Source organism: Sorex fumeus, unplaced genomic scaffold (assembly GCF_029834395.1).
Source record: "Sorex fumeus unplaced genomic scaffold, SorFum_2.1 ptg000265l, whole genome shotgun sequence".
NCBI lineage: Eukaryota > Metazoa > Chordata > Mammalia > Eulipotyphla > Soricidae > Sorex > Sorex fumeus.
Window position 1 is genome coordinate 40,038,330 of NW_026606322.1, and position 16,587 is coordinate 40,054,916.

General features: G+C 37.2%; 1 pseudogene; it reads left to right on the forward strand.

The window, feature by feature from the left end:
- The first annotated feature begins 1,276 nt into the window (after positions 1-1,276).
- LOC130018757 (uncharacterized) lies at positions 1,277-1,394 on the forward strand (annotated as a pseudogene).
- Positions 1,395-16,587: the final 15,193 nt, after the last annotated feature.

Here is a 16,587-nt window from a genome sequence, read left to right on the forward strand (position 1 = left end):
GGTACCTGAGTTGCACAGGAAGAAGAGAGCGGCTTGGAAAGCATTCAAGAGTGTAGAAGAAATAGCTAAGACGATGAAGAATCTCTGGCTCTGGGCACATCTCTTTGATTTCACTGTTCTTCCTGCATTAACATACACCTCAGAGACCTGGGCCCTATGAAAACCAGATGAGAACACTATGCGGGTCTCCCAAAGAGGAATCAAAAGAGCTATGCTCGGACTATCATGCTTCACTTAAATGAGAGAAAAATCCGGAGTTCCAACCTCCATTGCCGATTGAGAATCAGGGACACTGGCTTGTTTTCCAGGGCACCAAAAATCAGATGGGCTGGACACATAATGGGACTTGGAGACAACCGCTGGACTGGAGCCATTACCGACTGGATTCCACAGGACTTCAAAAGATTGTATGGCTGCCCACTTACGAGACTGTCAGACTTCTTCGTCAAGACCCTGAATGAATGGTTTGAGGCTCTTCGTGTTCCTAGAGTAAGCAGATGCGATTGGGTTACATAGCATGCAACAGGGATGAATGGAGATGTTACTGGCGCCTGCTTGAGCAAATTGATGAGTAACAGGATGTCAAGTGATCAAGTGATTAAGTTATTTTTATAAAATCTAAAATATTTCTCCCATTGAGGAGAAATACTTTAATTATGCTTATCATTTTTCATTTTATATTTCAGAGGGTATTCTAAACATTGTAACACAACAAGAAACAATAAATTAACATAGAGAGGATAAGAATTGTAATGATATTTGGTATTGATAATTCTAGACAAAAACTAAGTACCGAAAGTTGGTAATGGTATATACACGATAACCTCTAACTCAATCATGAACAACTTTGTAATTTCAATGTGGTTTAATTAAAAAAAGAAAGGATTGTAGAGAAAGTTGTGGAATATTCTTATGAATATGAAAAATATTGTTTAATATTTTGTGAATTATGATACTAAATTAATAGTTGCAACTAAATCCAAAATCAATTTTTCTACACAACAGTAAACGTTCTTAAATTTTTTAAAGCAATAGCATTTTAATGCAATAAAAATAACTAAATATCTAAGAATAAACAGAACAAGTCTAGTAAAGTCTTCACATTTAATTAAAATTCATATTAATGTACTGAAAAAGAATTACTAATGGCTAAAATACTTACATATAAATATTTCTGTTTATGTAATTATAATATTATAAATAGGCCACTTCTTAAATATAGTCTTATACAACTAATATTAGACATTTTATTCAGTTTTTTTTGATACCAGAAATTGACTATGACTATTCCACTCTGAATGCTTCTAATCTCATCTGACCTTGGAAGCAAAGCAGGGTTCAGCCTGTTTAGTACTTGAATAGGAGACTGCCTGGGAATGCTGGGGCTGTAGACTTTGGGGGCCAAGGAGGTAGCACACAGAGTAAAATGCTTTCCCTGCACTCAACCAACCCTAGTTTCTTGTCCAGCATCCCCTGTGCAGAATATGAAATCAAATTTTGTTACTAATATTTATAAACTCAGTTTACATAACTTTATTGTGATTATGATCTGTATACATACTATTCATTTACCTGTGCTGTATGCTTCACATGTTCATGATTATTGTATATGTATACATGCATATGTGTGTATTATATGCATATACATATATTATACATATATACATATATTATATACATATATATACATATATGTACATGTATAAATATATGGTTCTACTAAAATAAGGGTTCAGCACTACAAGATTGAACCCACTTAACACATCAGCTCTTACTGGAATTCTGAGGCAAACTCAGATTCCTACAGTCCAATTAAAAAAAAAGTGTGGGTCACAAAACCCACCACCCAAGTAGGAAAATGGTATCTATGTTAAATCACTAAAGTGAAGTAAATGAAGTAAATTCTTACAGTCATTGTCTCACCAGATGGGAGAGAGAGAGTCAAGGGAGCAAAGTATTTACCTTGCACATGTGGACTCTGGTTCAAACCCCAAAACTGCATATGGTTTAGGATATGCTATGTTCTCTGAGCACAGAGCCATAAGTAAAACCTGACCACAGCATGGTATGTTTGAGAGCTTCTCTCATCCACCCTACATTATGTGTTGCAATTTAGGAACAACCAAACATAATCTCTGCAAAGAAGAGACTATGGAATCTGGAGGAAGTAGGATTTCTACCTAATGCATCACCATGCCAGGATATTCATCACTTTATCAGCCCTGGACATCTCCAAACCTCATTGCTTAGAAGTTTTGTGATCAAATATTCAGTCCTTCTCCCCTTTTAACCGAACGTAGAGTTAAACCAAAGTTTCAGTCATTTCTAAACATGTTCTTCCTTTATCTGGCAAACAGACTGCATTCTGAAATCATTTTTGGAATAACCATCAATTAACACCTGGAAACATATGATATAGAGGATAAAGACATTCCTCTCACACCCACCAATTTCCTGCAGAGAACTGGTGCATATCCACACCTAGTCTTGAAAAGAATGTCAAGCCACTGAATCTACCACGTACGCGGCACAGGGCTGAAAACTCTGGAGCTTCTCAGAGTGAGAAAACACAGACTCACCACACCCCATACCCATGTCAAAAGGACCAGAAATCTCCTCACACACACAAAAAGGCAATTCTGACATTTCCTGGCAGAGACAGGGCCCATCTCCACAAGTGAACCTCCTCAAGCCACAAAATAGCTGTAGTTTCTGGAGTGCACAACTTCAACACCTCTAAATTTTATAGTACTGAAAGCCCATTCAGAACACAGAAAATTTGATGATAAAGTTACATAGAAGGTCTATGGGCGAAATAATAGCACAGAGGTTTCAAATAGCACCAACCAGCTCAGTAAATGTTCCGATGTCGACTTTAGTAGCACCCTTGTGTGATACAAGGATTATCACACATAGCCTTTTCTTTCTCTATTTTCTGATAATTGCTTGATGGAACAAGCAATAGAAAGCAAATTCCTTTGTGCCTGTGAAGGGGGACGGCCTGAGGTGGAGTGAAGGTGGAAAATAGCAGTGTGTGCAGTGAAAATCAGGAGCTGGGTAGCCACTTGTGCTTATACCATAGCCAACATATGCAACACCAAAAAGCCAGCACGTGTGTGCCAATTTGTCCGTCCAAGCAGTACTCCTTGGAAAGATTAATTTCTGTTTTTGTGTGTTGTACCCAGCAATATAAAATATTTTTTTACCTGTTAAGGAAGCAGGCTTATGGAGTGGGTGAGAAACTGGGGACATTGGCGAAGGAAAGGTCACATTAAGGATAGGATTGATGTTGGAGCCCTGAATGCCTGACAAAAACTTAGTCTGAGTAACTTTGTAAATCATGCTGTTTAAATAAATTTAAAAAATATCCAAGAGATTTTGAGGTTCTTTATTAGGAGGCTATATCTTCATTATACCACAGTGCTCTAAAAAGAACATTCTCTAGCTATGAAAAGGTTATGAAAGTCTTCGAGGTTTGCTTTTTAAAAATGTCGGTGGCAGCTTGTAAGAGTTCCACAACTCACATGTTAGTTAAATTTGAATTGGTTATATGTTCACAAAGCATAAATTCAAACAGAAACATATGCTAAAATGAAACTCACAGAAAACTTATGTATGAGATATTTATGGTTCATTAAACTGTGGGCTTTGCATTTAACAACTGAAAGAATAATACTAGGTTTTGTCCCCTAGGAACATATATTTTTCAAATTTATATTTATAAGGGATTGAAAAATATGACTAATTTTCAAAGGGATATTATTGCAACTCTTGTTCTATTCAATAAGCATTACACACTTACAGACATGGAATATTTAAGTGTGTAGTTCACTAGCTTAAGTGAAATTATACAGATTTCTTTGATATTGATATAGATTTAAAAAGCCTTTTATATTGTAGGTGTGATAACAAAATAGTATGAAAGACTGAAAAATCTGAGATATTTTCCAAAATGTTTTTTTTAAAGATCTCCTCCCCATCTCTGGGGCTTTTAATGACCTTTCCCTTTATTCTATTTTTTTTTCATTTTGGGTCCCACCCGGCATTGCACAGGGGTGACTCCTGGCTCATGCACTCAGGAATTACTCCTGGCGGTGCTCAGGGGAACCATATGGGATGCTGGGAATCGAACCCGGGGTGACCACGTACAAGGCAAACGACCTACCCGCTGTGCTATTGCTCCAGCCCCCCAAAATGTTTTGAAGGTGAAACTTTGGTATGTGAAAGGAAATGATGGACAGAATCAGACAGTCTATGGAGGTCACGGTCCTCCCGTTGTTCATCGATTTGCTCGAGCAGCCCAGTAACGTCTCCATCACGAGACTTGTTGTTACTGTGTTTTGGCATATCAAATACATCACGGGTAACTTGCCAGGCTCTGCCGTGCAGGTGAGATACTCTCAGTAGCTTGCCGGGCTCTCCGAGAGGAGCGGAGGAATCGAACTCGGGTCAGCCATGTTGGCCGCTTGTAAGGCAAATGCCCTAACACTGTGCTATCGCTCCAGTCCAACAGTCTATAGGCTGAGACAGTCTATACACCGAGAGAAATATTTGCCACCGCTGATACTGTCACTGTAGCACTGTTCTCCCATTGTTTATAGATTTGCTCGGGCGAGCACCAGTAATATCTCCATTGTGAAACTTGTTACTGTTTTTGGCATATAGAATACAACATGGGGAGCTTGATAAGCTCTGTCATGTGGGTGGGATACTCTCAATAGCTTGCCAGCTCTCTGAGAGGGACAGAGAAATCAAACTGGGGTCAGCTGTGTGCAAGGGAAACACCCTATCCACTCTGCTATCACTCCAGCTCACCACTTATACAATAAAGGGTTAATATCCAAGATGTATATAGCACTGGTGAAACTCTAAAAGAAAAAATAAAGCATACAACCCCACCAAAAATGTGCAGAAGAAGAGTTGAATAGAAACTTATATGGATGGATCTGGACAGTACCATGCTGACTGAAATGAGTCAGAGGACAGATACAGAAGATCTGAGTAATATGAGATATAAAGGAACATAGCAGGGGCATAACTAAAGCTCCCCCCCCAGAAAAAAATAGAAATAAACATCAGAAAAACTGGTCCTTAGTAGGAAGCTTACCACCATGTATGTGTGTGTGTGTGTGTGCATGTGTTTGTGTGTGTATATGTGCACACACATGCACACACATGTATGTGTGGTGGGGCAAGATAGGTCTGGGAAGAAAGCACTATGAGTATGATGGAGGGCAGTGGTCACTCTAGGCCAAGACTAGGTATTCAAAAAAGGTAACGTGACATGCACAATATACTATATACTAGCAGTAACCATATTGTTAACCTCTGTGTCCAAAAGGGAAGAGAAAAATGGGATAAAGAATGGGGATGAAAAGTGTATGTCATAGAGGCAGACCAGGGGACAGAAGGGAAAATCTGGACATTGATGGAGGAAAGTGACAATGGTGAAGGGATTAGTGTTGAATAGTATGTGCCTAAAATTTAATCATAAATAACTTTGCAATTCACAGTGATTCAATAAAAAAACATAATGGGTGTTCTCACATTTTTAATAATTATGTCTTTTTTGGGTTGGAGCAATAGCACAGCTGTTAGGGCATTTGCCTTGCACGTGGCCAACCTGGGTTTGATTTCTTCGTCCCTCTCGAGAGCCCAGCAAGCTGCCGAGAGTACCCCACCCAAACGGCAGAGCCTGGCAAGCTTCTCGTGGCATATTCAATATGCCAAAAACAGTAACAAGAAGTCTCACTTTGTTTTCCTGGAGCGAACAGATAGGGATGAATGGAGACACTACTGGTGCCCACATGAGCAAATTGATGAGCAATGGAACGACAGTGCTACAGACAGTGCTATGTCTTTGTTCAAGTGTGTAAAAAGTTGATTTTCCCAAAGTGATAGCTATATTATGTACACTCCTTGCCTGAATATTCACAGTTGCTTCTACCTCCATCTTCTCAAAGTTCAATTCCAAAGTACAATCTTTTTGGGTAAGGAAGGACAAAACAAGCCCAGAACAGGCTATAATTTTATTCATAAGTACTCCTAAATCTACAAGAATTTCTTTTAGGTAGTCCTATTGTTGACTGACTGTGTACTTGAGTAACTACGTCAAAGCTTTATGTTTTCACTTTAGTTCTTTTCATATATATTAGAATAAATAATTTCATAAATGTTTACCTTTATATATTATCATTTATTTCTACTAAGGATGTCTTTAAAATTTCATATTAAGTTGAGCATATGGTTTTAATTTCCTGACAGAGAATATGTGTGTATATGTGTGCATATTTATGTACAAACCCTTGTGTATTTATATACAATGTGTGCATGCATATTTATATATTTTTGTGAGTGTACATATAGATAAATCATCCTTATGCTGCCAAAGCTGTTAACTAACATGCCACTTGGAAATAGTTCCAAAATTTGTTATTTATCCCTATGTGGGCATTAGCACTGTCATCTTCCTGAATGTTAAAAAATATCATATGAAACTTGTTTTCCAATTGTTTTTATTTGTAATGACCAAAGAAGTTATACAATTGGCAAATTCATTATTTTGCTCTTTACTATGGAGACGTTACTTTACTATGAACATTTGTTAAATATATTTTAGGAATAGAGCTTTTATAATGACAAGAAAGAATTTTAAATTTTGATTTTCATTTATCTGAATACTTCCCAAAATAACAATCTCAACATCATTTTCTTTGTTTGGAATTAATTAGAATAAATATTTCCATGCTATAAAATGTCTTTCTACACTAATATCAAGTACTTCAATAAGAATTATCCCTGAGGTAAGAATTCTCTGCTTTCTACATCTGGGGTTATGCTATTTTCAGTATATTTTTATTAGCGAAAATCTTACCATTCTCAGATAAGTGTGATTAGAGTGTAAAAATTTGTGAATTGCTGTCTGAATGGAATTTTTATATCCTCTCTCCTTTGGTTCTATAATTTTTAACTTCCTCTCTGTTTTCTTGGCCAATTTCTCTACATATCTCTGAGGTTCATGGAAGATTAAGCTAAAAATGTTTCACTTCCACTCATTTTAATATGACTACCAAGATAGAAATTTGCTTTGCTCTGTGTCTAATTTATCCAGTGTTACTTTACTTAATTCACGATACCACCTCAAACTCAGCTGATATATTTTGATCTGTTTGAATTGCAGTGGTGGTGGATTGGTTGATGTTTACATAAAAATTTATTTCACTTTTTAAATCTGAATTGATTTTAACAATAATTAATAGCATCTGCTTGAGGAAATCTCTCCAATCCTTTAAAATCTGAAATTTTGGACTAACATAACACAGTCAAAGAGATGTAAGTTAGACCTATATAATTTTTATTGTTACCTTACTTTTTCCATTTGTTCTTCCCTGAAATAACTTTGCAAATAATGTTTTCATGTTATTACAAAGGAAATTTTTCAGCTTCTTATGCCAGATGGCTTCACTTTCCACAGATGTTTTCCTGGCAATTTCTTTGCTGTCAAACTCTTTATGTAATGCCAGTAACCAGTCATGTACAGGTAATATTGCAGTATTGGCTCACCCCAAGTGTGAATACTCATTAGACCCTCCAGCATATATTAAGTAACTGTCTACATTTCTCAAGTTATCCAAAATTTTATACTTTTAAAAATTTATTTTTGTACTACTCAAATACCTCAATTCTGCACTCATCTGTCTTCCCCTACAGAATCATCATAGAACAAGACCTTCAGCATTGAGATTTAAGGTGGGTGTCTACCATGCCCAAACATGTAGTAATGAGAAGTTGTCTTGATAGTGCCAAAAACAACTTTGTTTAAAACCAAAAGACATTTTTCCTTCTGGGAATTTGCATATTTTGAACATGCTGGACAGAGGTTGCCAAAATGATCAAATTCATATTAAAACTCTGCTATTGAGACTCCAATGATTTTTTTTTGCTATTGAGACTCCAATGAATTTTCTCGTAGAAAACATCTTACAAGTATTGTCACAGTTCATTGCTTGAAGAATTAAGTACATAATGTATGAATCAATTGCAAGAGAACTTATTGGAAACCTGCACCTGATTCTTTCCGTAATACTCACCGTCTGATGGAAAGCTATATTTTTGGATATTACTGATGAAGAGAGAGAGTAGAGGGAGGGAGAGAGGGAGGGTGGGAGAGACAGAGAGAGAGAGAGAATGACAGAGAGAGAAAGAGAGAGAGAAGAGAGCTGGTCTATTTCTTGTTCTTGTTCTTGCTTGTTTCAGGGCCACACTCCACTGTGTAGTTCAGAGGTCAGTCTTAGCTCTGCTCAGGGATCACAGTCTTAGTGGTGCTTGAGGGAACATATGTTGTGTGGTGACAGGGATGAATCCACGGTCAGCCACAAGCAAGACAGGAGCATTATCCCCTGTACTACCTCCATGTCCCAGTCTTGTTCATTTATATCTCTTTTTCATAAGGGTGTACTGACCAGGAACACACTCTCATAACCTCACCTAATGTTAATTAGACATAAAAAGCTCTTTCCCTACATATCATCAAATTGAGAATCAAGGTTTTGACATATCAAATTTGAAAAAACACAAGCTTTTATCCAATATGCATCTTTGCTGAATAATATTGCTATATTGAACTACTGCCTTGTATGTGCCTATCTGCTGATTCACACCAGTGAGTGAATAACAATATAACCTAGTGTTGTTAACATAGATCCATGACACAGGGTGTGTTAATTAATGTATCATTAATTCTTGGCACTTGTTCAGACAAATGGCATTATCTATCATGTCTATTCCTTTCTGTTTTCTAATTACATGATATTGACCAAGTGTCTTCCTTACTTCTCCAGTAGAAAATCTGCTTTTTGTGTCGAAGAAGTATGTTGAATGAGACGTGTTAAATGAATCATCATATTAAGAGCTGATTTGTCCTGGATACCTACTATATGATGGAGTTGTTTGATAAAACAAAAGAGGCAGAAAACATTCATCCTGTGAAATTAATTAGAAACATCTTTATCCCTCATATCTACTTTTCTCAGACTCCTTAATAACTTTTTTGCAAAATCCTATCAACTTATCCTCAGAATTAATTACATATTGAATGCTTCTCATTTTCTCTCTACCACAAAGTGGACTATTGCAAGAACCATTAAGCCATGTTTTATTTAATGTCTCCACAAGGTCCATTTTCCACCCTGATAGAAGATATTATTCATTCTGAAATATGTATTCATTTCTCATCAACCTCAGTAAAATATTTTCCAATTTACTTTTGGCTTCAGAACACAGAAATAGTATTAAAATGAGTCACAAAGCCTTTTGGGCCACACATAATTTTGTCTATTTCTATATCTATTTATATCTATAGTTACATCATGTATATAACTATCTTTGTACTATCTCTCTAAATAATTATTCCCCTTGTAAAATAAAAATAATATAAAGTTTAGAAAAGCAGTTCATTTTGATACTATCACTTAAAAAATCAGCCCTAGAATCCAGACTAATCTTCAAAGTGTTCCTTTTGTAATGCTTCTTCAATGTATTTAAGCACAATTATTTATTTTAGTATTATTTTCAGTGATTTTAGTAAAGACTTATTCTCTAAAACAATAGAAAATTTATTTCATATTCCTTTTTCTAGTAGTCAATATAAAATAATTAACATAAATCAAAGTTAATAATCCAAATCTAAAACCAAACTAACTTTGGAATATAATATCTGCTTTCTCAATAATTTTCCTACTGTTTTCTCACTCCACATTCCTAAATTTTCAATTTAAATGCTTTGTCGTTTGTTTTGGGACCATACTCAGTGGTGCTCAAGGCTTACTCCTGGCCCAGTACTCAGGGGTCACTCTTGTTGGCCACTGGGTGCCATCTCTCTAGAAGCTAATTTTATAATTATATTACTTGGGACTGGGGAGATAGTACAGCAGGGATGGTGCTCACTTTGTGAGCAGCCAACCCAGGTTCATTCCATTCTTGGCACCCCATATAGTCACCCCAGCCCAATTAAAAGTGGTTCCTGAGCAGAGAGTCAAGAGTAAGTCCTGATCATAGTCTAATGTGGCTCCAAAATAAATATATTTGTATATTATATATATTTCTTCTTTTGACTTATGTATATATAATTATATATTTATTTAATAAAAAATTGCTTCTTTTAATTTATTATAATTAAGTTTCTCTCAGTCTTAATTAAACTTTATTTCTGTCTCTTCCTTCAACATTTCATCTAGAGGTTTTTATTTTTAATTTTGCCTAATAGTTTTCAATTCTTTCAAGTGTAAGCGATGATAATGATAATTCTACATTTGTTTGTCTGTTTGGGGGCCATACACTGCTGCACTCAGTGCCTGCTCTTAGCTCTGTACTCAGGTATTAACACTGGAAAGACTCTGATGCCCAAATAAAGCCTAGGGATTGAACTCAGATCACTTTATGAAAGGCAAAGTCCTTATATTCTACACTTTCTTTCTAGTCTCTTATAGGACACTCTTTCTCCCTGTAGTGGAATCTAGTGCTACAGACGTTGTGAAATTTATGAAGTAAATGAGGTGGATCTCACTAGTCGGCTCTATGTTTCTTAACCATGATCCTCAATTTGGGGTTTCAAACAGAATTTTTTATATACATCAAAAATATTTGACTTCTTTTTACTTAGGGATTTTTCATCCCTCATTAGTTTTCTTAGTTTCAAATTGTGATTTCTTTCCAGACTATAGAACCATACAAATTTTGATGGTGGACCAAAAAGAAAGATAAACGTAGAATAGACTAATCACAAATACATTTTTAAAAGAGTGCCCAGAACTATCAAGATACCAGGTTCAAATGCTTTTTCTAGCGAATTCTACAATACTTTCAAAGAATATGGTGAACAGAACAGATAGTACAGAGGATAAGGCACTTACAATGCAATTGACCAATCATAATTTGATCCTTGATACCACATATGATCCCTTGAATATCAGCAGGAGTGATTCCTGAACATAGAGTAAAGAGTAAGTTCTAAGCAAAACTGATTGTATCCAAAAAAAATCTTTCTTCTCAAAAATCAGTTATTTTTCCATGATACTTTTGAAAATATTAGAGAAGGAAACATAGGCATACATCTTCTATAAGTCTAGTGTCACTGTTTTTCCCTAGAAAGTGACAGTCTACAGACAAACAGAAACTATAGATCAATACCTGCAATGAAAACCAAGGCAAATTTTTTCAGAAAAGCTCAGCCTATCAAATCCAGTTACACAACAAGAAAATCATTAATCATGAATTAAAAAAGATATATTGCAAGGACACAAGACCCTTTCAAAACATAAAAATAATTTCCTAAAATACTCCCTATACACAAACGAAAAGGAGAACTCATATGATTATAAGGTAAGGTAAAGGTAAAGGCCCTCCCATTGATCGTCGATTTGCTTGAGCGGGCCCAGTAACGTCTCCATTGGAGACTTTGTTGTTACTGTGTCTGGCATATTGAATACTCTCGGTAGCTTGCTGGGCTCTCCGAGAGGGGCAGAAGAATCGAACTCGGGTCGGCCATGTTGGCCGCTTGTAAGGCGAACGCCCTACCCGATGTCGAAAAGCATTTAATAAGACACCACAACTTTTTGCTCTGTTTTGATTTGGGGTCACAAAAGACAATGTTCTGGGTTGATTCCTGACTCTGTGCTCAGGGATTACATCTGAATGGGTTTGGAATCATATGGTATTGCAGGGACTAAATGGACACATTCCAGGCAAGTTCCCCAGACACCATACCTTCTCATTCACTTGTGGAATGGGTTATTTTCATAATGAATGAGACTAAATTTTTTTTTTGTTTTGTTTGGTGACCATACCAGTGGTGCTCAGGTTTAGTCCTGGCTCTGACCCCGTGAATGAATCCTGGTGACCTCAGGGTAACATAGGAATCTTGGAAATTGAGACTGAGTCAGCCATGCCTTCAAGCCCTACCCACTGCACTATCTCCCCAGCCCACAAAACTTATTTTGACATAAGGAGATGTGACACTGTACCATTAAAATCTGATATTAATTTAGACAAACAATAATATGAAATTACAGTGATTTGGTATGTTTGATGAAGCAATATATGCAGACTCTTGAGGCACAACTATCTTTGCTGGATGTTTGATTTTTGAATAGGTAAATTTGTGAAATTCCTGTTTATGAAAACAGATTAATTTTAAATTTAGTGATAGCACAGTGGCAGGGCATTTGCCTTGCGCACACAGGCCCAGCCACAACAGGTTCAATTCCTCTGCCCCTCTCAGAAAGCACGACAAACTACCGATAGTATCTCACCTGCATGGCAAAGCCTGGCACGCTACCTGTGAAGTATTCAATATGCCAAACTCAGAAATAACAAGTCTCACAATGAAGATGTTGCTGGGTCCACTCGAGCAAATCGATGAACAGCTGGAGGACAGTGTAACAGTTCTTAGTTCTCTAAAGCAAAACAGGATACTAAACATAATAATATGGCTTAGAATATATTTTGATTTAAAGGTAATGAGGGACACTCATTGAAATTCTATGGAGAAATTATAAAAATCATCATTAGTAAAACATTTAATAGTATTAAAATATCACTTTTTAACATGCAATCTTCCATTTTCATAAAGTATTTTATATAAAATAGCAAGGTATTTTATCTAGATTCATATAAAATTGTGATAATATGTAGAATTGTAAAGAAACCTACTGAAGAAAATATATACTGAAATACTTATAATGCTAAGTTAAGCACAAATGATCATTCCAGACACTATGTTTTAAATAGAGACACAAGTTTGTGGTTTTAGAGTGTAAATAAGGAAGTAGCAGGAGTACCTTCATCTTTCTTTCTTTCTTTCTTTCTTTCTTTCTTTCTTTCTTTCTTTCTTTATCACAAGACATGATCCAGTATAAAAACGCCAAAATTTTTTCTAAGTTCCAGTAGGTGTTATTGCTAATATACTCTCATCCCGCCCCAAACACTGTCACTCTCCTCCCATTGTTCATCGATTTGCTCAAACATGCCCAGTAACCTCTCCATTATGAAACTTCTTGTTACTATGTTTGGCATATTGAATACTCTCGGTAGCTTGCCAGGCTGTCTGAGAGGGGCAGAGGAATCTAACCTGGCTCGGCTGGGCTGGCTGTGCACAAGGCAAACGCCCTACCGCTGTGCTATCACTCCAGCCCCCCGCCCCAAAAATCTCTGAAAGAAGGACTGCATTTTGTTCCAGTATATATAGAGATGTTTATGAAATTTAAAACTGTGATCTATTCTTTCCTAGACAAATATTAATATGTCAGGCTGCTGAGAACTGCTTCTGTAAGAACTGTTTACTGTTAGGATGCTGATCGAAATCTCCCTTTAACGATAAAGAGACTCCAGAGACTGCTAACAGCAAGCAGGGTTTAATGTAAAACCGGCTAGCCAGAGTCCAGCTGCCTACGCAGACATGCAGGTCCAGCAGTTTGGACAGGACCCCGTGCTTCTCCAAAAGAGATCTTAATCCAGATCCCGGACGAGAACAGTGCAGTCTTCTGCCCCCGCGCCTGGGTGTTCCTTCCCGGAGCCCCTTGGAGGGGAGCGGGTTGAGCTTTCCTCCCCGCCCCGACCAGGGTTCCGGCAACCGAAGACCTCCAGGACCAGCCACCACCATGCTGAGACCACTCTCCGCACACATGAAGGTACTGGCAGAGGGTCAAAGCCACGCGGGTTCCGGGGCCGAGACCTCCAAGCCTACTCGAATTGGAGTCGAGCTTCTTCCACCCAGATCCTCCAAATTCCAGTAGGCGGGGGTAACACCCACCACCTGGCCCCCTGGCGCCATGGAATCCCATCAGCGGCCAAGAATCAGAGACTATAAAATCCAGATCCCGGAACCGCGCGGCCGCATTCGCGGCCGTGCGACATCTTTTCAGAACTTTTTTTTATGACTTATTGTCTCATTCCTACTTTGGACAAACTTGCAGGCTATCGAATGTAGCCTGCCCACAGGGCAGAGTCTGGCAAACTCCCCGTGGCGTACCAAATATGCCAAATACCAGTAACAATGATGGGTCTCATTCTCCTAAAAAGCCTTGAATATAATCTCAGGGCTAGGATGAAAGAGACGTTACTGGGGCCTGCTCGAGGCAATCGACGAATAACAGGATGATGAAATGAAAATGAAATGAAAATGAGATTTGTAACAACAGATACTTTCCTAATCAATCCAATTAAGGGTACATCACTCCTTAGCCTATAGTTTAAAGATCAGCATTTGCATTAGTGCTTAGGAACGTTCTGGTTTTTAGGGAAGTCCTGGGTCTTGTGACATGGGTCTTGTGAGAGACATCTGGTTATCTGGTTTGACCACTACCCTTCTCGTGACTTGCAACTCAGGGCACCTGTATCCAAGTTCCTTGCTCAGGGGCAGAAAAACAAGTTATTTTGCAATGCCGGTTCCTGTAAAGAGGATCTGAAAAAGCTATCTAGATCTGTTCCTCACATTTAGTGAATTAAACATAAGTAAAAAAATGAAACTAACTTAGAAAAATATAATTTTACTTTTTTCCCCCAAGTTAGAATTTCTGAAAGTTCTAGAACCCTAATAGCACTGTCCTCCTGTTGTTAATCAATTTGCTCAAGTGGGCACCAGTAATGTCTCCATTGTGAGACTTGTTGTTACTGTTTTTGGCATATTGAATATGCACGTGGGGAGATTACCAGGCACTTCCATGTGGGCAGAATACTCTTAGTAGCTTGCCTGGCTCTCTGAGAAGGACAAAGGAATTGAACCCAGGTTGGCCACATGCAAGACAAACACCCTACCTGCTGTGCTATCACTCCAGACCAATAGAACCATAATAGGAAAAGAAAATGGTTGTATATAGTTAACTTTGGTATGGGAAATTTCAAGATGAGATTTGCTGTATATTGTACTAAAATCTAGGAAGACTCCTATGAAGGAGGAATGTCAGAACCATGTGAGAACTCAAGCGAGAGAAAGTCAAGTGAGAGAAAGTCATTTGAGTCAGAGTGACACTAACAATGATTCCTGTTGAGTTCTATCTTTCAACCTTTCAGTGCCAATTTCTTTCCCTCCAATGTTTGTCTAGTATCATTATAATTGCTAATGTTAAGTACACTAAAATTAAGTCTAGTACCCTTAATATATCCCATGTCCAGATGATCACGATGTTGGGTGCTAAAGTGGACTTATTTTTTCTTCCTCTCTTAAGTACTTTTTTCATACTGTGTACTCTATTGAAATTTTGAAGAAACCTACACTATAGTAGCACTGTGGCACTGTAGCACTGTCCTTCCATTGCCTGACAAGCTATCTGTGGCATAACCAATATGCCAAAAACAGTAACAAAACAGTAACAACAAGTTTCACAATGGAGACGTTACTGGTGCCCACTTGAGCAAGTATATGAATGCTATAGTAAGCAAAAATAAATTTTTTCTATGAAAATAACTAGTTTTAAGAAAATGATATATTTTTCTAACAACATATATCTCATCATATGGATGCAACTGATTTGTGTTATTTCTACAAACCCCCAAGTGAAAAATAATTCTGCATATCAAGAGAGAAATTTATAATAACTAATATTCCTCAAATGAATTATTATGACTAATTCTCAGCCCAAGTTATTTCATTATGAAGAAAAACATGGCAATATTTAAAACGTTTTCCTTTGAGTATAAATCTTTTAGCTAAGACACATGAGTTTAGAACAGAATAAGCTTCTATAGATCCTGTATTTTTCTTTTCAGCTTGTGTATTTTCCCTCAATTTTTCTATAGACACAGAAGCATACGGCACTTTTTTATTTTTACCTGAGACTTTATTTGGAAGCAAATACTGCCACTTGCTTTTCTTCTTTGCTATCACTTCCATCATACATTCTCACTTTTTATCTGAAGGAATCATCATGCTCTTATTTAAGCCCTGGAACAATCACTGGGAAGATTAAACAAGGACACTCACTTTTTAGAATAAGGGAGGTCACTAAACCAGTACAGGAACTTTGAGAAATCTCAGTTTATTAAAGTAAAAGCAAATTTCTCTTGGGTCAGGACGTGTAGCCCCAGCATCATAATAAATTACAAGTGGTGGTTTGAAGTCAAGGACTTTAACCTCACCCATAAAATAGTCAGCAGAGGTGAACCTACCTTAATATCCACTAGCAAATGGGCAAAATATGAATGCTTGAACTTTCATTGATTTAGGCTTTTCTAAAATAAAATTGTATAAAAATGAATCCATACACGGGTCAACTTTCTCATTTTTATATTATTTTTTTCTGAGTGAATCAGAAAAAGGGCAATGGTGGTACATCTTAAATAAGTAACTTACTCTCTAATACCAACTATAAAGCAGCTGTCTGTTCATTAAAAATTCACAGAGGGAGAACAGAAGTTTCTGATCACCTGTATCTCAGCCATATGCTAAAAGGCCAAGTCCTTTGCTACACTGGAGGAATAGGAAGGTGATCTGCTATCTTGAGAAAGAATTGATGGCAATTTCATGGTCAGAGTTAAGGGTTTTGGTGTCTAAGGGAATGTGTGTGTGTTTGTGTGTGTGTGTGTGTGTTTGTG